Here is a 25200-nt window from a genome sequence, read left to right as displayed (position 1 = left end):
AGAATTGATGCTTTTGAACTGTGGTGTTGGAGAAGACTCTTGAGAGTCCCTTGGACTGCAAGGAGATCCAACCAGTCCATTCTGAAGGAGATCAGCCCTGGGATTTCTTTGGAAGGAATGATGCTAAAGCTGACACTCCAGTACTTTGGCCACCTCATGTGAAGAGTTGACTCATTGGAAAAGACTCTGATGCTGGGAGGAATTGGGGGCAGGAGGAGAAGGGGACGACAGAGGATGAGATGGCTGGTTGGCATCACTGACTCGATGGACATGAGTCTGAGTGAACTCCGGGAGTTGATGATGGACAGGGAGGCCTGGCGTGCTGCAATTCATGGGGTCACAAAGAGTCGGACACGACTGAGCAAATGAACTGAACTGAACTCAGAGGTAACCCTTGGGATGTTTGGTCATTCCGAGAACCAAAATAAACTTGAGTGGAGTAAAAGCAAGAGGACAAAATCAGTCATCACAAGACCTGGGTTTTGTGCCAGCTCAGTCATTGATTATGTGGCTTTGAGCAAGTCCTCAGAACTCTTCAGCTACCAGGTATCTAATCTGTAATGTATGGTTGGTTAGGAATCCTAATGGACTGAGTTGCTGTGAGTAACAGAAGACTTGATTATGCATGCAAAAGGATAAGAACTCCCCAAATCTGCATAAATATAAGATGCCAATATTATTACAAATAATTACATTTTAAACTCCACACCACTATGACAGTTGACACAGGGCCATTGTGAAAAAGTAAAGGACAGTTCAAAGTGGTGTTTCAAGTATGTCTCTGAAAGGCATCCTGTTACTTAGTATTTGGGGAGACTCTGAGCAGGGCTACCGCAGGCAGGGCAGAGGTGTTTTCCTGCAAGACTTTTAGCCAAGTGTGGGTTACATTATTATACAGTTCTACCAATGTGGAAAGTGAAGCTAAAAATAAAGTGTACCTGTATGTGACAGATGTCTTTCGAGGCAGCATCTTAAACTTACTTAATACTCACAACAATCCTGAAAAGAAGAAATTAAAAATCACAAAATGAGAAGACAGAGACTTTGATATGCTAATTGGCATCTTCTCTTGGTGTTTTTATCCAGCATGGTCAGAATCACCTGGTGGCTTACAGGCTAGTCCCTCCAAGTGGTGAGTCTCCTCACCCATCGTAGTGCATAGTTCATGAGCACTACATTCACAGGTGCCATAAAGCATAGAATGATCCCTGAGGCTTACACAGTAGGACCAGGAATCAGAATAACATTAAAGGGTTGAAATAATGAACCCAAAGTATAAGAGGTAGTGTGACAAGATGGATGCAGTGTCTTTCATTTAGCTTTGAAAAATCAACTGTTCGGTTTAAAGATTAAAAAAAAAAAAAATTGGTTCATGTGTGTGTGTTGGGAATGCCCTAAGCATTTTAGATGAATAAAAAGTCAATAGAAACCAAAAGTGTGTTGCGATTGAAACTAAAAAGGCTATATTTATAGAAGTAGATTGCTCAGATTAAAGGAGGTGATACTGCACTGATTTCTGCATTGAGTAAAAGCACACTAGCTGTATTTTGTTCAGATCTAAACCACTATTAAACACTGCTGGTAGGCTAGAGATAATTCAGTATTTGACCAGTTGGAGATGGAATTAGAAACTATACGAAATGGGGAGCAGACCAAATGGTTACATTTAGGAAGAACAGAATCAAGAACATACTTGATACTTAAAGGTATATAAAGGGTTGTTATAGAAAGAGGAATTAGGCTCATTGATCAGATGTCAGAACAAAACCTCTGAGGGAAAATGTTAGGGATGCAGAATTTGGCTCATATAGGAAATAACTTTCTTTTTCCTACTTTTAAAACAATTTAGCTTACTTCTTAAATTAAGTTAAAATAAATTATATTTGCTCATTGCAGAATTTTTATAACATACAAAAATAAAAGTATTAAGACAATGTAAAAATCAGCCATGACTCTACCATCTAGAGATGATTACTGTTAACACCAGGACTGATTTTGTAAGAAGCAGAACTTTGCAAAGCAGATGAGTTTTCCTTGGGGATTATGGTTATTTGAGCAGATAGAGCAAGCAATTCTGAGAGCCTGTTATAAATGCTGAGATTCCATTCTTTACAATTCTACGTAAAGCAAGTTCAAGCTAATGCACATTTCCAGAAAGCTTACCTGCATCATTTTCAAAAGGACCTTCCACAGGGTGACCCAGGGTCAGAACAAGTATTGAGGGTTCCAGACTCTAGGACACGATCAGTATTGGGGGAGAAGAGAGAAGAGAGGGCTATTTTGTGTCTTTCAAACCACACAGGGTGATTAATGTCATCTGTCAACTTGTTTATAATATATAACACCCAAGCTAAGCATCCTATGGCATTCTGGCTTAAGCAAAAATTGTGCAATTCTCTCTTAACATCAAAAGACTGAGAACTCTTCGTGTTCCACCCTGACTAGAGCTGAGCATGGCTTCATAGGAAAAGTGGATTCTGAAGTCACAGCAGATGAATGGCATGGCCACTCAGGAGGAGCTGGGGAGGCAGCAGGAGAAGATACATCTGATGAACAACTTAAGGATCTGGACAATGCAGACCAGAGCTAATGTTTGCACGAGAGCTGAGGCCGAAAACTAGCAGGAACTTAATAAAGCAGTAGCAAAAGACAGCGACTGGAGGAAAATATAGGGGTGGGCCAGTTAGATTCCTACAGAATATGTTTTGTTAACATGAGACTGTTTTTTTCTCCCTTCTCTCCCAATAACAGGACTTTCCATTAGGACCCCAAATTCTAGTACTAACCTACAAATAGTAGATATGAAATGGGGACATGTGACTTGGAACAAGGATGGAAGACAGAAGTCCTTGTAAGTTGAACTGGTTTCACATGGCATTCTAATGACACAGGAACGTGTGTGCTTGCCCCATCTGCTTGGGTGCCAAGCAAGGGTCTGAACTTTGATTAACTGAAGTTAATCCAGGTGCTGGGAGATGGTGGGCACTATATACCACTTTCCTCCTCCAAGTCATACCATCATCAGTATCCAAACAGCCAGACAATCATGTTCATCCCAATTCAGTTTTCAAGCAGTAGTGTAGCTGACTAAGTCAAACTCTAAAGGAAAAACAAAAAGAAAGACATTGGGAGAAGGGAAAGATCACCAAGGTTCTTTCTAGAGTTTAAACCTTGACATGGCTTTGTTTTTATTGCTGCTGTTTACTTATAAGCAATTTGGGGTCAGAAGTCCTAATAAGTGCTTCTCATTATACCTTTGATTTCCCCAGGAGTTGGCAGGATCACAGTCAATATTTGGATGCCTGCTTAGAAGGGGAGGTGACATTCACCCTGGTTCCCTGCTTCATCATGACCTGTTGGCTAGGAGCGCACCATAGGCAGTGCACCCCATGACCTGCCATGATGTCTGAGAGACAGGTAGGCAGAGAATTAGAGTTTAGGTTTGCTGATTCAGAGTAGTTTCAGAATTAAGAAGTCCTGAAATCGTAGATTGGGAAGGGCATTGAAGGTCATGCAGTAACCACCTCCAGCCCCTTGCCTGAAAGGATTATAGTAGAAAAGAAAGGGACAGGGAGTCTAGCCAAATTGCAGTAGCTCTACTGAGAGAGATTTAATCCATTTCACTTAAATTTAATTTACGACTGCTTTAGATTGGTAACATTGTTGGTACAGAAAGCCTAAGAATACGACTTAGTCTTTGATTCCAAATAATATCAGATTTCTTCATCTCACAGAGGCGTGGGTTTATTTTTGTTGTTGTTGAACTTTGTTCTAATGGCTAAAACAAAACATGGACAAAAAAAAGGGAAACATAGCTTTTTTTTTTTTTTTTTCGTTTTTAAACAACTGAAGGTTCAAAACACTTACGATAGATTTTAATAATGAAGAGAAAACTTCAGTACGGTAGACTACTTAGCAACTCACTGGGAGCCACATGCCATTATAAAGAAGCATGTCTGGTTTGGCCGAAATCCTGCCTTTGTCTCCAGAGCTATTTTGCTGTAAATTTAGAACAGAAATACCCTTTCTGGAATAAAAATGTAGCTTTGTTGGCTACAAGTGCATGTTTGCTGCCTCACAATTTTAGAATTAGACGATGGACTTATTTAGTAGACATCGGAGGGTAAAAAGCAAAAGCCCATAATTTAAAACATTCCACTCCACCACAGTCCAAGAAAAACATGGACCGGTGAACAAAACCAGCAGTATTGTAATAAGAAAACAACTAGGTGCATTTTTTCCAAAACCTAAAAACCAGGAATCTAAATGTATGAGTTACTGGCTAAAAATTCCATTTTCATGTCTCAGTTTTGAGCTGGAAAAACAACGTAGACCCGATAAACATCGTTTTAAAAAATGCACAAGTTCTCCTGCAGCCCGAGGTGTGGACAGCAGCCTCACATCCATCTTTATGTACTCAAGGGCACTTTCTGTGGCCTGGAGGGAGCCTGGGCTAAAAGGATTTTACTTTGCAAAGATTCATAGGCTTCCAGTCAGGCCCGTGGTGACTTCTGAGGCTCCCTCCCCACAAGTTATTTGGCAATGCTGTTAAGGTATTTTATTTTCCCCCTAAACACTTTGAATATCTGTTCAAGGTCCATGGAGTTTTCCAGGGCAAATGATGTGGTAACTGTTAATAATGCAGGTGGACTTACCCAGGCTGAAAGGCAGGAGGGATTGGCATTTCTTCAAGAAGAGAGCTGAGGTGGACATGCAGGCCTCTGTTCTAAGACAATTATAAGATGCCAGTCAACCAATCAGTGGCATGAATGGCATTTGTATTTGAGTGTGTGTGTGTGTGAGAGAGAGACAGAAAGAGAGAAAGAGAGAGGAGAGAGCGCACAATTCCTGAAGATGGCTGAAAGTTACTTGGAAACCACCAATGACGAATACAGAAGTCTACAGGCAAAATAGCAACCTACTTGAGAGTTAAAACTTCAATTCAGTTTAAACTGATCTTAGAGTTTTAGATGAGGCTGCAGTCAATGAAGACAGCGGGGATCTGGTTCTAGTATGATGTGAGACATGGTAACGTTAAATGCTGAAGATGATAAAACTTTTGTGAGAGAAGAGGAACTTTCCAGAAGGAGCAAAACTTTCCCCCATCAGTGGTTGGTCACCCACCTGTGGTTGGTCACCCACCTGTGGGTACCTCAGGTCTCATCATGCGAGTAACAGGCGTGACACCTGAGTGGACACATCTATCATTTGAGTGTATGTGATGTCAGAATAAATGTACATGGTCCCTGAAGGTGTACACATATGGAGTTCAAGTCTATAAATTTTAACAGCAGGATCACTTAGCAATCATAATTTTTGTTACATTCCCCTAAAGAAAATCTCCCGCTTAAAAATTTTGACAGGAGGAATGTGTAGGGACAATGAAAGTGAGGGGACCCGTTTGGGGACCTATCGATGGACTCTGTGTAAATATAGGCTGTCTCTTCTAATTCTTGCCTCACTGCTCAGGGAACAAGTCGGGGTTATTTTTCTTCCTTTTGAATCCTTTTCTTTTACACTTTTGTTGAAAGCAAAAATGAACAGTCCTAGTCACTTGCCATTTAAACAAGAGGGGGTTTATTACCTTTAACCAGTTGTTATGGCAAGAATGCTGTACATGTCAGTGGTGGCTAAGTTCCCAGGTGCCCGGTTGGCTTTTCTGGCCTCCAGAGAATTCCTTTTCTGTCTGCGCTGCCTACATGTCTGGAGTCTGGCCCTCTGGAGCATGGCCAACTGAGAACCACAGGCTGACACGCTGCTGCCCAGAGATGTTTGCCGAGTCACATGCTTCCTGACTCTGGGGTCCCCTACCATTTTCTTCATCATTCAGTTATGGCTTCTTCAGGACCGAGTGTTGCATGCAGAGAAAGTCCTGTTCCTCTGCTATCCACAGGCTGGTTTAGGTAGGGCTACACTCACTCTTTTGACTATTGGTGTGCAAGAAAAAGGGAGGAAGATCACCATTGGCTGAATTTAGGCAATTGGCACAGTCTTGGGCTACCTGATGATGTCATAAGCAAGAGGGAGATGTAGGGATGTTGATGTATCATGTTCTCTCAAGATCTCCACCTTATCTCTTTTGTTTGAAGACCAACCACAGCAATTTCTGTGCTTAAGGACCAACCTGCCAGGACCTCATGTGGGGAACGTTCCATTCCGGGCATTCAGAAAAGTGTACAGCAATTATTTTGGAATGTGTTTGTGTGTAGTAAGGGCTTGAAAGTATCCTGCTAGACACTGCCTTCATACTCTCCTGAAAAGTTATAAAGAGACTTGGCCACTTCCACAGTTTTATTAAAACCGGTGATGAGAAAAAGGAAATGCATCCAGAGAATAAACTGGAAAATGATCGTATCTGGCTGATGAAAGTTTGCTCAAAGACCTGCACCGTCCTACTTCTAGACCTGCCTCCTTGTGACAAAAGCCATTTCTCCATCTAACTCCTATGGTGAAACATCCAGCAATCATTCTGCACATCTATATCCCCTAAAGAAAGAGGGGAGCCTTCTCCCACCTGCAGAAGAGTTCTTGCTTACTGCCTGAGGACCTGGCTTTTTGCGGGAACCCTGATGACGGCTAGGCCATACCCATTGCCTGGTTTTCCAAACTTCAGGAAGATACCTTTGAGCACATTCACACTACAGATGCACACAAACAGTGGTGGAGACAGGAGAATTCTGTCTGAGTTACTTCTTTCGGAGTCTGATTGAATTGGACTTAGGACTGTGTAAGCATCTGTATTCTATGGAGCTCATAAACTATTCTGCAAAGATCGTTTATCTGGATGCCTTAACAAACTGAATTTATTTTTGCATTTTACTCACTTACCTTTACTGTAAAGAATAAAACTGTAGGAAAATTCAGCAAAAGAATTTTATATGCACATCCCATTCACTCTTTTTTTTCTTATGCAGAGAAGCTATTAATTATCCCTACATAGATTATGGAACTGAAGCTTGAAGCAATGGAGTGACTTGTTCCAACTTATACAGCTAGCTTTCAATATGTATATAAACCTGAGACTGATTTTAATAGACATGCATGATCTGCTACCTCACACAAAATTGGTTGAAAGGATGGCAAGTGGACTATTTGCTATGACTATGATGTGTGTGTATGTATGTGTGTGCATGTGTGTCTGTTGCTCAGCCTTGTCTGACTCTTTGCTACTCCATGGACTGTAGCCCACCAGGCTCCTCTGTCCATGGAATTCTCCAGGCAAGAATACTGGAGTGGGAAGCCCTTCCCTTCTCCAGAATGCCATGATTATTATTGTGTTAATATACTGCTTCTTAGACTATAAGTTTCATGAGGGCAAAGGTTAGAGTTGATTCATCACTGTATTCTCAGTGCCCAGAACAGAACTAACACAGAACGAGCAGATAAACTATCTACTGAATTGGTGAGTAAACAAATATTTGGCCTGGTATAACAATCTGGATCTTCACAACCCAGATAATCACGATGGTGTGATCACTCACCTAGAGCCAGACATCCTGGAATGTGAAGTCAAGTGAGCCTTAGAAAGCATCACTACAAACAAAGCCAGTGGAGGTGATGGAATTCCAGTTGAGCTATTTCAAATCCTAAAAGATGATGCTGTGAAAGTGCTGCACTCAATATGCCAGCACATTTGGAAAACTCAGCAGTGGCCACAGGGCTGGAAAAGGTCAGTTTTCATCCCAATCCCAAAGAAAGGCAATGCCAAAGAATGCTCAAACTACTGCACAATTGCACTCATCTCACATGCTAGTAAAGTAATGCTCAAAATTCTCCAAGCCAGGCTTCAGCAATACGTGAACTGTGAACTTCCAGATGTTCAAGCTGGTTTTAGAAAAGGCAGAGGAACCAGAGATCAAATTGCCAACATCTGCTGGATCATGGAAAAAGCAAGAGAGTTCCAGAAAAACATCTATTTCTGCTTTATTGACTATGCCAAAGGCTTTGACTGTGTGGATCACAATAAACTGTGGAAAATTCTGAAAGAGATGGGAATACCAGACCACCTGACCTGCCTCTTGAGAAATTTGTATGTAGATCAGGAAGCAACTAGATCAGTTAGAACTGGACATGGAACAACAGACTGGTTCCAAATAGGAAAAGGAGTACGTCAAGGCTGTATATTGTCCTCCTGCTTATTTAACTTCTATGCAGAGTACATCATGAGAAACGCTGGGCTGCAAGAAGCACAGGCTGGAATCAAGATTGCCAGGAGAAATATCAATAACCTCAGATATGCAGATGGCACAACCCTTATGGCAGAAAGTGAAGAGGAACTAAAAAGCCTCTTGATGAAAGTGAAAGTGGAGAGTGAAAAAGTTGGCTTAAAGCTCAACATTCAGAAAATGAAGGTCATAGCATCTGGTCCCATCACTTCATGGGAAATAGATGGGGAAACAGTGGAAACAGTGTCAGATTTTATTTTTTGGGGCTCCAAAATCACTGAAGATGGTGACTGCAGCCATGAAATTGAAAGACGCTTACTTCTTGGAAGAAAAGTTATGACCAACCTAGATAGCATATTCAAAAGCAGAGACATTACTTTGCCAACTAAGGTCCATCTAGTCAAGGCTATGGTTTTTCCAGTGGTCATGTATGGATGTAAGAGTTGAACTGTAAAGAAGGCTGAGCGCCAAAGAATTGATGCTTTTGAAGTGTGGTGTTGGAGAAGACTCTTGAGAGTCCCTTGGACTGCAAGGAGATCCAATCAGTCCATTCTGAAGGAGATCAGCCCTGGGATTTCTTTGGAAGGAAAGATGCTAAAGCTGACACTCCAGTACTTTGGCCACCTCATGTGAAGAGTTAACTCATTGGAAAAGACTCTGATGCTGGGAGGGATTGGGGGCAGGAGGAGAAGGGGAGGACAGAGGATGAGATGGCTGGATGGCATCACTGACTCGATGGACGTGAGTCTGAGTGAACTCCGGGAGTTGATGACGGACAGGGAGGCCTGGCGTGCTGCGATTCATGGGGTCGCAAGGAGTCGGACATGACTGAGTGACTGAACTGAACTGAACTGAATTGAACGATACATAAATTATATTTTATAGTGTTGTTCACAATTAGGGACTTTCATGCTTCTATAGCACTTTAACTTTGTAAAGGCTTTCCTTTTTCTTTATAAAGTTTGCCTTAGGAGGACAAAGTGAAAGTTAAGGACTCAGATACTGGGGATACACACTGGATTTCTAACCCATGAATAAGAAGATTAATCGTGAAGGAGACAAGCCTCACAAAACTGCTGCTGCAGCCTGTCTTTCTGGACCATATGTTCCAGGTTCTCTGGAACGGATCTGGTTGCTATATCTATTCCATTGACCCCTTAAGGATATTCTTACTTGTCAACCATGTGTCCTGATTTTTCATTTAGAATATATGGTCACCATATGCATGTTATAAAACTTGAGTCCCTAGACTAACTTCATCCTCCTGTGCAAGTATTACCAAATCCTATATTCGGCTAAATTTTCTACAGGTGTTTCAGATGAGTGCTGATTCCAGCTTTTTGCATTGATCATAAATAGATACATTAATAAGCCTATTTAAATTAATAACTTAGTTTTCCATAGAAAGATGCTTTCAATGACTAGAGAAATGCATTTTTCAAAACATATTGAATTATTTATCTAATGCAATCAACTTATTCTTTTTATTCAACTTGAGCATCTTCTAATTTTCCTAAAATAAAAGATTCTCATGGGGATCCAATAAAATTTATTAAATACGTTGATTCTCATAGGGATCCAGTGAAATTTAATAAAATATGATTTGCCATTATATTGCATTTGTTATTTTACATATTGCTGAAATAAGATGGATCAAGTCAAATGGATATGTTTGAACAACTTCATTATCTGATTCCATGGATATCCTGGACAAACTTTAGAGAGAGAGCATATAGAAACCTCCATGTATAAAGTCCAAGCAGACATTGTTTCTAGTTTAGCCTCTACACCAATTTATTCTGTGACTCTGGGCAAAATTCTTCCACTCTGAGGATTCAATGTGCCCTTTTGTAAATTAAGTAACTTAGTCTAGGTTAATGGCTCGCCTCCTTTGCTCTGGTAGCCCTGGAGTCTCTTGAAGGCCTAAGAATTTGTCTTGGAAGACCTCTTCCCTTGCCTTTCCTTCATTTCGAGCAGCTTAGCACATAATCCATTAAGTACATATGCCATTCCACTGTGGAAATATCGTTTGAAAAAAAAAATTTACAACTAAAATAGTTTTATGGTCCTTTGGTGTCTGTTTAGTCTGTACTTCTACCTCACTTTGTTAAAATATCACTGTGAGGGATATGGAGTTTACCTTGGTGGAAAAAAGGTGTAGGCATGTATATAAGCAGTGAATAGAATAAGAAATCTTTTTGTGTAACTTGCTAGGGTAGAGTAATGAGGGACTCACTGACCGACTTGGATCCTCAAAGGGGAGAATCAATGTGGTGAAGGAAAAGTTTCAATCTGGGAAAGGGTCTTTGATTCAAGCATTGGTAGCAGAGAGATGTTGGGTCATTAGCCACTGAAGTGGATTTAAAGTGCATTTAAATACAGAGATATATAGGTACAGAGAGCTGGTCACCATGGGTATGAGCCAAGCTTTGATATGGTTATATGTATGCAGGGATTGAATGGGCTAATAGGGAAATTTCCAGAAAACTGGAGGAAAATAAGAGCACTCCATCACCGACATGATCAGTCCTTGACTTCCTAAGTTGTAGGCACTGGTGTTTTCCATCGGGCCCATGCTCCTGGTGAAATTCTGACCAAGACTTGGCAGAGCATTTGTAGGGTCAGCCCCTCTATTGAGTGGAGCCTAGAATTGGCCTTTTTGCATTTAGCCTATTAGTCAGGGGGCCTGGAAGTCCTTCACGGCCCCACGTGCTCTCTGCATTGCTGATTTACTATTATTCCTGATACATGGATCCATTCCAACTGGGTTTCTTGTTGTTATACTGACCCACTCAGTACACTTTCTTTGATAGAAATTCCAGCCTAAGTCAAGCCTGGGCTCATCCCACTAATCTGAGTACCCTCCGATGTTCCTCTTGGAGCAATTGGGGTTTTTCTTTCATATCCCGTCAGTCTGCACTGCTGAGGTCCCAGAATGTCTTAAGATATGTCTGTCCAACCATGAGCACCACATGCTGAGAGGCTTAGAGAGCAGCCAGGTTTTGGCTAGAACTTTAAAGCTCTGCTTTCTTAGAATCCTGTGTGTCTAGAGAAGGACTGTTTTATAGACCAGGATCACATGGGGGTGGTGATGGTGGGGAATCACAAAGAATGCAGGCCAGGTTCAGCCCTTGCAGCTGTCCAGGACCCAGTTTAGTGGTTCTGATGGTTTGTGGATCTGCTCTAACCCCTGAGGGCTGCTGTGGCCACTGTAACTGAGAGTGAATTTGACTTTAGCTTATTTCCTTTTTAGTTGCTGGCCCCACACATGTTGAATCCATGGTGCTGTCTCCCTGTTAGTGTGTCCCTCATCTTGCCCCTGTTGTGGCTCTTTTCCAGGAATTTTTGATCTCTCTCCAAGGACTAGAAGGCATTTCCAAGAGCTGCAGTCTAATTCAGAGGGCAGCTGGCTTCCAAAAGTTCCCTGTGTTTCCCAGAGAAGGGTCAACCACAATTCTAGCACCTTGGGGACAGGGCTCCATCTCGTTTCTTTCTCCCCTCTAAGGTCCTGTGTCAAAATGAAGTTTCACTAGAGGAGGCCCTGACAAGTTACTTGATTTCCCCAGAATGTGCCATGACTAATCTGCCTCCCCAAGGAGAGGTGGTGTGACTGCTTCATTATGTGTTCTGACCTTCAGCGGCACATATCCTTCCGCCCTGTCACCCACCAATCATCTTTGCTTTCCTCCCATCCCTGTGGCTCTGACAAGAGCTGAGAAGAATGTCTGAGCACACAGTGTCCTCTTTGCTCACAGGTTTGTTTTGTTGTCTCCAGTGGAGGGTTCTCCAGGACAGGTTTGAAATCCCCTTCCCTCTGCCACCCATCATAGTCTGGCTGAATTCAATGCTCAGTGCATACTTATGGTTGATTGAATGTGTGATAACACAAACCTGTGTGCTCACGTAGAGATTAGACAGCACCTTCCCAGCCATTTCTTCATCTGACCTTTCACCACGGCTGTGGAAATCGGGAAAGGTTGACTAGAAGGCTGAACTTAGCTGGGATGCTGAGATGGCTGAGTCTTTCTTTCTGTCTTCACATAATCTGGGAGCTTCTCTTCTCCAAGTGGCCTCTCCATTTGGTTTCTGCAAGTGTACCTTCCAACAGGTAGCATGCTTTCTTACATAGCAGCTCAGGGCTCCTAAAAGTGCAACAGTAGTCGTCAGGCATTCTTAAAGCCTATGCTCAGAATTGGCACACTGTAATAATTCTAGGCCTCCCTGGTGGCTCAGTGGTAAGGAATCCACCTCCCAGTGCAGGAGACATGAGTTCAATCCCTGGGTTGGGAAGTGAGGAGGGCATGGTTACCCACTTCAGTATTCTTGCCTAGAGAATCCCACTGAAAGAGGAACCTGGTGGTTACAGTACATGGGGTTGCAAAGAGTCAGACATGACTGAGTGACCAAGCAACAGCAAAAATACTGCATTCTACCCATAAAAGTAAGTTATAGACCCAGCCAGATCTAATGTGGGAGGAGGCTATATCAGGTCATGAATACTGGGATTACTGGCGGGGGCAGGGGGTGGGGGGTCTTCCTATCTTTGAAGACTAGTTACTATGATTTTGTAATCATTTGCTTAGATACAATGCTCTCAGTGCTGTGTTTCTCTCATAATTTCCTAGCTAGTGAGAAGAATGGCCAGGTAATTAAAGCAGCAACGTAAAGCTCTCCCTCCTAGGTAATCCTAGAGTTTAGAGGGAGGTACTAATACTTCACGAAAAGATTCCCTTAAATAAAAGAGGTGCTCTGAAGTTCTTTGGATAAGGATAAATGTGACCTTGGACATGTATTGCCTTTTAGCCTTAATGAATAAGTAAGCCATGCTGTCTCTTATAGACAGCATGTTTGAATGTGCAGTCAGAGATAAAACAATGGCAAATGACTCTGCCTATGCCTGTTTTTATGAACCTCCAGTTAGCCCCAAAATAATGACTGTTGGAGGAAAATTATAAGAGCAGAGGCATTTCAGTGTGACAGGCCTGGGTTTGGTTCCTTGCATTATCACTTACCAGCTATGGGAGTGATAGGCTCTACTTCAGAGTAGGAGTTTAATAAACATTAGATTTTCTTTTAATCAGATAATTTTGTACATTAACATAAACAACAACATTTAGAGATACTATACAATAAGTCAGGCAATGTTTTAGTTGCCAAGAATACTTGGAGGATGCAGCGGGTGAAGGAGAGGGAGAAGTAGAAGATTACTCATTTATCTATTTGTAGCTTCAGGAAGCCAGATAGATGGTGAAGTCATTCACTGTATTAAGGAATACAGCAGGAGGAGACAGTTTCCCCCCTCTTGCAGAACTTCTTATTACACCATCTCTGAAGCTTTGGAGCTTTTCCTTTGAGCTCACATTTCTAGTACAGAAGTATATAAGTCAATACTCACTGGGTATGAGGCTCACATTACACATGAACAAAAATAAACCACTGTTTTTGGAAGTCACTGAGATTTTGGGCTGTTACCATGGTCTTACCCAGTGCAAGCTGACTAATACAGAAATTGGTACCAGAAGTGGGGTGTTACCATAACAAAGCAAAATGAAACAAAAACAACCAAATTATGTGGCACTGGCTTCAGAGTCAAGCAGTGGGCACGGAGGGAACTATTATTGAAGCTGACAACAAAGTGACTCATGTTAGGCAGTGGCTAAACACTTTGGTAAAACTATTTCCTGAGATGACTGGGAAGATAATTTACCTAACAAAGGTGCGGCTCTAGGTGAAGCTTTGGGCAAACAGAATGAGGCCTGTGGGCTTGCTTGTTCTTGGTTGCATGTGACAAGGTATTATAAGAAAGAGATGAGTTCAGAAGTAATTGTTCAGTTTTCAAGCATGAATAAAAGGGAAAAGAGAGAATTCAGAACTTTCAGGCATTGTAGGATGCAAGTGATTCTCATATACAAGCTATAAAAGTTAAACTGAAAAATACGTTGAACAACAAAAGCTAATTATATTATGGCCCCAAGCAAAGTCCAAATTAAGGGTGCAGCCTCCATACCCTTTGTTAAAACCTATAAATGAATTAAGGTGGTCCTGAGTAAATAATTTAAATTAGACAAAATGGTTCAAGGAAAGGAAGTGTTTGCTCTCTCATAAAAGCATGATAAGTTTGAAGCACCTCTAATTAATTCTAGAACAAGAAGCATGTCTTCAAAGGAATTCTGGGTGTGACTATTGGCACATAATGTTGGTTGGTGACGAGCCAATGAGGGTTTGAGAGATTTTTACTTCCAAAACAGCCACTAGCATGAATTAGGAGATTGTAACTGTTAAATACATAACTAAATTTAAGGCCCCCAAATTTCTGCCATTCAGTTCCCAAGGATAGAATATCCCCTAATGTTCTCTATAAATATATCCAAAGTGGACAATGGCAAAGGGAGAAATTATCAAAGTATGAAGGCAAGAGCCATGGAGAGCAATGGCTGCACCCAGGGAGCAGACCTGGTATCTAATCAAAGAATATTTCCTACACTAGGGTATGGGTTTAACAGAATCTGCCCATCTATATTTCAGAATTGCTATGGACCAGGACCAATGATCACCCATTGCTTCTCCTTTACAAATGGAGAGTTCATTACAGTTATTCTGGCCTTGTTCTACTAATGCATGTTGAATTTGGAGAAAGAAAAGATAACTGTCTTTTGGTTTGATTTGGTTTTGGTTCATGACTCTCTGGATCAAGAGAAGCAACATTTTGACAACCTTAATGTAGAGACTTTCCATTTACTATCATATCCCATTGGACTTTTGGCCTTCTCTTTTGGGGAATGGTATATATTGTGTGCAGAAGGGAGGGAACAAATATTTATGATCAAGATACTTATCATGGAATATTCTATCATTGTTCCCAACATTTGCTTCCTCCTTTCCAAGAAGATTATATATCTCTGCCTCTTGTGGTGTGATTTGAAGAGCTTCCCTATGGGATGAGTATAGTTCTCTGCCCCATTTTCCACTTGGTCATGCAATTTCTCGGATTAATGAAATATGAGCAAAATTGTCACGTGCCATGAGTGAACAGAAGTTTTAAGAACCACCGTGCTTTTCCCGTAGCTCTCTTGACCTTTTTTCTTTGCCATGATAACAGTACAGAGAATGCTTTTTCTAGTCTGATCTCCAGGATAGGAAGACCATATGCAGAATGTAGCCAATCAACAGTCCACAGGTAACATGAGTAAGGAATAAGTCCAATAAGATATTATGTTTCTGTTGTAAGAAATCTTGGAAATTTGAGGATTTTTGTATTTGTAGGCTTAGTGAAGTCACATAGCTGACTGATACATCTGGTATCGGGGCCCAGAGTGATCATGTCCCAGGCCTCTGGGTTACATCCTCAGAATTTCACTAAACAGTTTTTATCTGATTATTAATCATAACTTACCTTCACTGTTCAGAAGCTCAAGAAAGTGATGCTATTTTTCTGAAGGAAACAGTCATAATTTGTAGTACATTGGATATGTATTGCAGTTCAATGCATTAATGCACAATAATGTATAGCAGTACAAGAGAATACAAAATAAAATGAGAGTAGTATTAATGGAATAATATAAAAATCTTATTTCCCATACATGATTGCACACATGTATCTGTCTCACATATTAACTATAGCACATATGAGAATTACATGTATGCATGCTGAATTGCTAAGTCATGTTTAACTCTTTGTGACCATGTGGATTGCAGCCCTCCAGGCTCCTCTGTCCATGGAATTTCCCAGGCAAGAATATTGGAATGGATTGCCTTTCTTTCTCCAGGGGATCTTCTTGACCCAGGGATCAAACCAGCATCTTCTGCATTGACAGGTGGATTCTCTATTGCTGAGCCACTAGGGAAGCCCACTATCTAATATATAATCTTAATCAAATATCTCCAATTGTCTCAGAAATGCCTTTTGTGGCAAAAGAAAAAAAATCTGCTCTAAGATCTAATTTATGATCATGCATTGTATTTAGTTTTCATTCCTCTTTAGTGTCTCATACTGCGACAGTTAGCTTCCTCTGTCTTTATTTTTCTCCTTTTATAATCTGACATTCTTGAAGAGTACAAGTCAATTTTGTACACCATTCCTCAATTTGATGTGACTTTTTTCACAATCACATTCAAATTATGCATTTTTGTCATGAACATCAGAGAAATAAAATATAGTGTTCTTATCATTACATTATATCAGCCACAGGATGTAGATTTGTCCCATTACTATGGATGTTAAGGTCTTCCTGGTGGCTCATTTGGTAAACAGCCTGCTTGCAATGTGGGAGACCCAGGTTTAAGGCCTGGGTTGGGAAGATCACCTGGAGAAGGAAATGGCAACCCATTCCAGTATTCTTGTCTGGAGAATCACATGTTCAGAGGAGCCTGGTGGGCTACAATCCATGGGGTCACAAAGAGTCTGACATGACATGACATGACACTTTTACTTTATGGATGTTAACTTAGGTCACTTGGCTAAGGTGGTATCTGCAGGATGCGTCATATATAATTACTCTTTTTTGCCTTGAAATTAGCGGATGTTTTGTGAGCAGATGGTTTGAGACAAAGTAGATACCATGTTTCTTATCAAAATTCTGTTAGTTTTAGCATATATTGATAACTCTTGCTTGAGTAACTTTACTTTGGTTAACAAACAGTTATTTCTAATTTTATGATTTTTTATTCATTTCATTTCAGTTCAGTTCAGTTCAGTTCAGTCGCTCAGTCATGTCCGACTCTTTGCAGCCCCATGAACTGCAGCACGCCAGGCCTCCCTGTCCAACTCCCGGAGTTCACCCAAACTCATGTACATCGAGTCGGTGATGCCATCCAGCCATCTCATCTTCTGTCATCCCCTTTTCCTCTTGCCCCCAATCCCTCCCAGCATCAGAGTCTTTTCAATGAGTCAACTCTTTGCATGAGGTGGCCAAAGTATTGGAGTTTCAGTTTTAGCATCAGTCCTTCCTTCCAAAGAACACCCAGGACTGATCTCCTTTAGAATGGACTGGTTGGATCTCCTTGCAGTCCAAGGGACTCTCAAGAGTCTTCTCCAACACCACAGTTCAAAAGCATCAATTCTTCGGTACTCAGCTTTCTTCACAGTCCAAATTTCACATCCATACATGACCACTGGAAAACCACAGCCTTGACTAGACGGACTTTTGTTGGCAAAATAATGGCTCTGCTTTTGAATATGCTATCTAGGTTGGTCATAACTTTCCTTCCAAGGAGTAAGCGTCTTCAACAAATTCATTGTTGAAATTCTACCTAAGGAAGAACTTTCCATTCTTTTCAATTTTTGTATTTAATCAAATTTATTAATTAACATATTTTCCCTATACATTATTTTTATAAACTTAAAACTGTATTTGTATAAACTAAAAATGGCTGAGATTAATTAATTTAAGTATGAATTTATAGTGGAGAAGGCAATGGCAACCCACTCCAGTGTTCTTGCCTGGAGAATCCCAAGGATGGCGGAGCCTGGTGGGCTGCCATCTATGGGGTCGCACTGAGTTGGACATGACTGAAGCGACTTAGCAGCAGCAGCAGCAGCAGCATGAATTTATGGATTCTTATTTTATTTCATGGGTGATAATCCACTGTTACTGTTGTTCAGTTGCTAAGTCATGTCTAACTCTTCTCAACCTCATGGACTGCAGCACGTGAGGCTCCTCTGTCCTCCACTATCTCCCAGAGTTTGCTCAAATTCATGTCCATTGAGTCAGTGATGTTATCTAACCATTTTCACCCTCTGCTGCCTGCTTCTTCTATTGCCTTCAGTCTTTCCTGTCATCAGGGTCTTTTCCAAGGACCCTTGATGCTCCCTGCATCAAGTGGCCAAAGTATTGGAGCTTTAGCTTCAGCATCAGTCTTTTCAATGAGTATTCAGGGTTGATTTCCTTTAGGACTGACTGGCTTGATCTCCTTGCAATCCAAGGGGCTCTCAAGAGTCTTCTCCACAATCACAATTTGAAAGTATCAATTATTCAGTGCTCAGCCTTCTTTATGGACCAACTCTTACATCAGTACATGACTATTGGAAAAACCATAGCTTTGACTAAATGGACTCTTGTCAGCAAAATGATGTCTCTGCTTTTTAATATGCTGCCTAGGTTTCTGATAACTTTTCTTCTAAGCAAGCATCTTTTAATTTTGTGGCTGCAGTTACCATCTGCAATGTTTTTGGAGTCCAAGGAGATAAAATCTGTCACTGTTTCCTCTTTTCCCCCTTTTATTTGTCATGAAATGATGGGACCAGATGACAAGATCTTAATTTTTTGAATGTTGAGGTTCAAGCCAACTTTTCCATTCTCCCCTTTCACTTTTCTCAAGAGGCTCTTTAGTCTCTCTTCACTTTCTGCCATCAGAGTGGTATCATTTGCGTATCTGAGGCTGTTGATATTTCTCCCAGCAATCTTGATTCCAGCTTGTGATTCATCCAGCCTGGCGTTTCTCGTGATGTACTCTGCATATAAGTTAAATAAGCAGGATGACAATATACAGCCTTATTGTACTCCTTTCCCATTTTTGAACCAGTTAGTTGTTTCATGTCCTGTTCTAACTGTTGCTTCTTGACCTACATATAGGTTCTCAGGAGGCAGAGAAGGTGGTCTGTATTCTCATCTCTTTAGGAATTTTTCCAGTTTGTTGTGATTCATACAAAGGCTTTAGCATAGTCAATAAAGCAGAAGAATAATCTGTTACTATCAGATTCTCAAACTATCCTCGATTTGGCTAGTGGGAGTCACTTCAAGATGGGTTCTTTGTCCTTTTGAAACTCTCCTATCATTCTTTGAGTACTTCATATTGTTTGAGATGAAGCAAAATTCCAAGCACATCTTATGCTTTCCCAGTTTCAACCCTGAAACCAGCCATTTTTCTCAGGATTCCCAGTTCCTTCTAGTGGGGAATTATATTTGGAAACCAAGATCTGGATGCTAGGCTATCTTTTTGCTACCAAGGAAGATGTCATTTTAACATTTAACATTTTGGTGTTTCTGTTTGCATTTTCCCCTATATATTAGTTTTACAAACTTGAAATTGATCCATGCTGAAATTTTTATTCCTGATTTTTCATAACAGCATAACATGAATATTTTCTGGTTATTCTAAACATCTTTGTAGACGCTTAAACAGTTTTCATGAATAGTTAAGGCCAAAAGTTACTTTTGCGTTTGGTATCACTGGAAAATTAAGTTACTTCCAATTTACTTTTATAAACCACAGTAAGTGATAGTAATAATGGATACATTTGTTTTTAAAATGCTTTCCCAAGAAATCTCTATTTTAATTCTCACAATAGTCCTGTGATGCCCTTTTACAGGGGAAGATCGTGTCTCAGAGATATTCCATGATCATGGAATATCCTAAGCTCAGTGGAGTTGGAATGAAGCCTAGATCCTCTAGTTTGTTCAAATTGTTGGTCAGCTGGTTATGTATATGCACTCATATTCCAGACTTAAGTCTAAGCTACTAGATGGCAGAGGCTGTGTTTTAATGAGCATTGTGTCCCCACAATTCCATATACCACAGAGGCTCTATAGAAGTTTAACACTTGCTTCAGGAAAGTCCGAAAAGTCTTTGACCCAAGCAAATTCTTGGGAAGCTATTCCACTGGGAGTTAGCTATTAAAGCACATCTCCCTCCTTTTTGGACACTGGTGACCAGATGTCTTAATTATTGCAGTTCTTTGCAGGGAATGCCATCAGTGAGGGAGGAAGAGACAAGCAATCTGTTTGGATAGGGAGGGGTAAATCCAATAAATTTGCCAGCTGCATTTGCTATCCTAGCAGTAAAACACACCATCCCACACTGCTTTCAACTACAACAGGAGACAGAGGACATGGTAATAAACTACCTCGTGGTAGGGATCCTTATCTGCAGCAGATTAAGAGGCTCAGAGACCACATGGGGACAAATGTGTAGTTAATGATATTGTTCCAATTAGGAACTGGTTCAGCCGAAAACTAAAAGCACAAAATCAAAATCCCTCCATCCTTAGTCACTTCCTTGCAGACTTCCGGACCAAGAGGCTTTTTGATGTTGATTGTCTCCTTGTAGCTTTCAGTTGAGGATGAGCCAAATTGCACCACTTGTGCTAATTATCCCTCTCCTGAGATTGCAAATTCCTGGTTAATAGGGGAATGAGTCCAAACTACTTACTGAGTTTTCAAGGTGGCAGCTCTGTGCTGGGGACCTGGGCCAGTACAGACCTCAGCTGCCAAGAGGCCACCGGCCTGAATATTTCCACCTGAAGCCATTTAACCAGGGGCGTGAAGGACCTCAAGGCTTTGAAGAAAGAGTAGGAATAATAGGTCCTCCTGTAAGCAAAGAGACATCATTTTCTCCCCTGGATCCCCTAGCTCATCCATGTCTTTGCCATCTTCCTGGCTTCTTCCACCTTCCTCTTCCATACAGACCCCCAACCTGTACGTATCCATCAAAAGCTGTTGCTTGTGCTGTTTACGTGTTTCTCCTCTCTTACTTCACCTGTCCTCATTGCACCTAGTTCATTCAGCTGTCAGTGTCATTCAGGTGATAAGGAGTAGAACTGGTACTTAACTCAGAATTCAGGTGCCAAAGCTTTTATCTTTTGCAGTCCGGTGTGTGTCTAATTGCAACGAAACTCTAGTAGGATTTAATATTTTATAGAAAATACTGAATCGAAAAGGTTTTCATAAGCCACATTCCAGCTGAGAAGGCTTAAGGAGCAACCCTTATCCCCCTAATTATGGTTAGGTTTGTCTTGCTATCATTGGTAAATTTTCTGAAGGACATCATAGCAAAGTGAGAAAGGATCTGGTGCTGGATCTTCTTTGCTCCTCCAGACTTTCCACCAGTCTCCATCCAGCTCTGTGCCCCAGGAGGCTAACTCTCTGCCCTGCTTTGCTGAGACTCTCTTGCTGTCTGCCGTGGTTGGGTTTGGTCAGTCGAAAGTACCAACAGGAGAAAAGAGCATGAGGCTTGGCTCTTTCTCTGCCAGGGACCTGTGGATGGGTCTATCTCTTTCTGAAGGCTGCAGCTCCTATCAGGTGGCCCTCTGACAGTTCTTGCTCCCTCTCTGGCTCCCGTGACCACTCCCCCTCCACTTGTCTTTTCAGACCTTCCCGCACCTCTCCAAATAGTCCCTCCATTAAACTCTCCTTTGCTACCTGTTTGAGTAGGCCATCTCTTTTTTTTTTTTTTTGCCTGGACCCTAATTGATTTAGGGGTTTGGATTACCCAGATCTAGTCATGAGGACTAGAAACGTGTGGACAAGGATTATTTGTGGCATGCTTGATTCTGATCAAGTTCTGAGCCCTTAATATACAGGTTAAGAACTTCTGCCATGCAAAATAATATTCTTGCTTATGATAATAGTAGCAAGCTTTGATTCTACTTTTAGCACATGCCAGGCACTGTTCTAACCATTTAATATGTATTAGCTCTTTTTATCCTCGCAACAAGCTTATAAGATAGGTACTATTTTTATCACTATTTTCTAGATGAGGAAACAGAAGTATAGAAAAGTGAAGAATCCTGCTTAAGGCCCTGCACCTGATTTTGTCAATCAAAATCAGGCAATCAGTTTCCAGAGTCCTTAATTTCTACACTAGACTTCTCCAAATGGCCAGGAAGTCAGTGTCAATGGACACATAATGAGATTGCATTTAATTGCTAAAATTATAGAATCATCTGAACATAACTTTTGAAGGAAATATCCATCGTGTTGGAAAACTATTTTTAACATTGGGATTTCTAACATAAATGCTAACACCCAGTAGTGCCATTTTTAGAAATTTGTCATCTACTTAGGCAGATAAAAATGGATATTGTTCTTAAGTTTAAATGTTCAACACTATCTAGGCAGCACAAAGCTGTGAAAAGGACTCAGAAGATGTGGGTCCCCCCATTCATTAGCTGGATAACCTTGAGCCAGTCACTTATGCTCTTGGAAGCCGGCTTCCCCTTCTCAGGTTGACAAGGTCTCTAGCCCATCCGCTCCTCTGATGCACATGTTCCCTATGTTGTTGTCCAGAATGTGACCACCATCAACCTTAACATCAGCAACTGATATCTGCTTCCTGTTTTGGCTTATAATGCCAAGATGTGTGTTATTTATGATACTTCAAACAAGGAGACATACCCCTTTGGCTTAAATATTTATGGGAATTAGAGATTTGTTTCCGCCTCAGGGACGCAGTCTCAGAGGCTGGCCTGACCACTTGCAGTGCAGTTAAAGCCCCTGTATGGAGTCCAGGTGGAGATGGTGTTATAGTCATTACAGTTGAGGATGAAGAAAGTTTACGAGGTGGGAAGTGACAGTTTGAAAGATACAAAGGATGCCTTGGGATGAAGTCTCCAGGACACACCTTTCAAACAGCACCTGTTACCTGTGACATGTTTCACGATGGGTTGGCTCGCTGCTCTCTGAACTTTCTCTTCCGTTAGCTTTCCATATCTTTGTTCATGCCATGAAGTCTGTCTAAAAGTACCTCACCTATCCAGGGAAACCCTCAAGGACAGGTGGAACCCCTGAGACCTCATGAATTCAACCAGAGGTAATGTTTCTCCCTCCGGCCAGAATCCTGCGTTGTTCTGTTTGGACCGCATTCATGGCACACCTGCTAGGCTGTGTGCCATCATTATTTGTAAAGCTACTGAGTCTCCCTGACGAGGTGTGAACTCTTTGTGTATTATTTACATCTGTTTGTCTGAGTGCATGGAACTGGCTGTATAATCTTTGCCAGGTAGATGAGGCGGGGTGTCTACAAAGCTCATTTCTAATGCTAATTGTGTTTACCCCCACACACATACACACAGACACATGCTCAAAGACACCATCTGCACATTCATACACACAAGTCTGGCATTTAAAATACCTGGGATGGTATGCCCATCAGTGGGCCTTTGTAATCCAGAGCTTAATCTTACTTCTCAGCCCTAAGAGATATTGAGAGATGTCTTGGCAAACAGTCGAGAAAAGGGTACACTTTTACTCATAACACTGTATGTGACACTTTCATCTTCAATCCACATTAGCTTTCAGGCCAGTGGTAATGCCATCCACTGTCAAAGGTAGCAGCCAATCCCAAATGATCCTGTCTCCTCAAATCATGATAATTACCGGATTCACCCTTGCTTGCCAGCCACCGTTAAGCGTGCCTACCTCCTTGGTTGGACTGCCCATGTCCAGAGTAAAAATGGTCAGACACTTTTAAAAATGGTGATTCTTCCTGCTCTGTAGAAATAGAAAAATTAACGTAAGTGAAAGAAACTTTGGAATTGTTGGGAGCCTGGAATTGGGGATTGTTTTTTCACCTCATCAGCAGAAATGAGCCTCCGAGTTATCTTTTCTGGCTCCACTCTGGGGAACAGGAGCCAGCACCTGACAACCTTATAACTGAGAGAAAAAAAGGGTGGAATGTTTGTGCGAGTCTTGGTGGTACACTCAGCCTACACCTGGCAACTCATCTGTGCTTGATCAGCAGAGAATTTTTGGTTAAAAGCAATCAATCTCCTCGTTTAAGTAATTGTTACCTTTTCTGTTTTGGAAAAATTCATAAAGAGGAAAACAATTTGCACATCTTGGAGGGAAAGATTAATTTGGAGGCTAAGGCTGGGCCCTAGCCCTGATAACCTTATGAGGGGAGACCCCTCTCTGGGCCCAGGACAGACAGGCGCAGTGGAGGGAGTCACGTGTCAGATCAGTGGAGCTCAGGGCTGGACTTTGTGGGCTAACTGCAGAGTCTAGAGGGAGGTTCTGGAATCTGATAGGAAGCCCAGGGCGGGGGTTGGGCACTGGGAAAACTGGAGAGGCTTGAGCAAGCTGATCTGACTTTGTAACTGGGCCCTTATTGGTGCGATGATTAGGATAGACTCAGGTTCCCTATAGGACCATCAGCTCCAGGAGGGTGGGAGTATCTAATTCAACTTGTATTTCTATCCCAGAATCTAGCACAGATGGGAAATGCAGTCCATCCACCATGACAACTAGTGTGCCTCTGAATCAGGTCCCTACTTCAACCTTTGCTCAGCCCTCCACATGTCCCAGGGCCCTCCCCTCCTCAGCTTGAGCCTAGCATCCTCTCTCCGCTGATCCATAGGAGCTGGAACCCATGGAGACCCAACTCGACCTTGTCCAGCCTGGTGTTGGAGTGTGGAAGGGCACAGTGCAGGGACTTGCGGATTGAGGGCTGGGAGTCACTGTGGGGCCTCTCTGAGAGTGACTCACAGAGGGCCGCAGCCCTCCTCTTGACACCTCTTCATCTGCACCAGGTTTTTTTCCCTGGAGCCCTCAAATGCTTGAAGAAGGACGGGTGTGGTGCAGGACTGCGCTTGCCAAGCCAGCTCCTCGGGTCCCGTAAAAGGTGCTGCAGAGGGCCTCTCCCTTCCCTCTGGCCCTCAGGTGCAAGATCAGAGGATCTGACAGTCATTTGTTTATCAGGCGGCTTTCTGCCTTTAAAGGGGGAGCTGGGTGGCATGTACGTGGATCTCTGAAAGGCAGGGATCTGCAAGCCATGGGCAGCTCCGGCCAAGCTGTCATCATCTGGCCCCATCCTCTTGTGAGCTGTGAGCTGGGGGCCGCTTTCCCACCCCCATCAAGGCTGCTGACTTGAAATGGGAACGCTCCACCCTGAAGACTCAGCTGGCCAAAGGTGGTTCTTCCTGAGTTTTATAAACAGCTTCCGCCTTCCCACTTAAGTCTTTGTGTTCAAGAAAGAGAATTCTGGCCATTTGTGACTTCAAATTCAAATAATAATACTAATAATAGTGATTATGTTAACATTTATTGAGAGCTCACGCTCTGTGCCAAGCACGGAGTTAATGATTGTTAACTCATTCCTTTCAACTCGAGAGGAACACATTATTAAGCTTGTTTTCAGATGAGGAAAAGAGGCTCAGATCACAGCTTGCCCTCAGTCACCCAGCTACTCTTGAGCAGAGCCAGAACTGAAAGCCCAGAAGTCAGGGCCCACACAATTAAGCTGTTCTCTTCTGCCCCTTGCATGAAGATTTTTGACCTGCGGACTTTGTCTTTCCTTGTTTCTAGAGACATCAGTTTGTGAA

General features: G+C 41.9%; 1 long non-coding RNA gene across 1 annotated transcript; it reads right to left on the bottom strand.

Moving 5' to 3' along the window:
• Window positions 1–916: 916 nt before the first annotated feature.
• Window positions 917–12300, bottom strand: LOC138990957 (uncharacterized). Its single transcript, XR_011466982.1, has 5 exons — window positions 12057–12300; window positions 4656–4726; window positions 3017–3099; window positions 2164–2233; window positions 917–999 (listed from the first exon to the last, which is right to left on the bottom strand). It is a non-coding gene; the product is annotated as an uncharacterized lncRNA (long non-coding RNA).
• Window positions 12301–25200: the final 12900 nt, after the last annotated feature.

The sequence above is a fragment of the Bos mutus genome, chromosome 15 (assembly GCF_027580195.1).
Source record: "Bos mutus isolate GX-2022 chromosome 15, NWIPB_WYAK_1.1, whole genome shotgun sequence".
Taxonomy (NCBI): domain Eukaryota; kingdom Metazoa; phylum Chordata; class Mammalia; order Artiodactyla; family Bovidae; genus Bos; species Bos mutus.
Note: the sequence above shows the minus strand (reverse complement) of the source record. Positions and strands in the feature narration are given on the sequence as shown.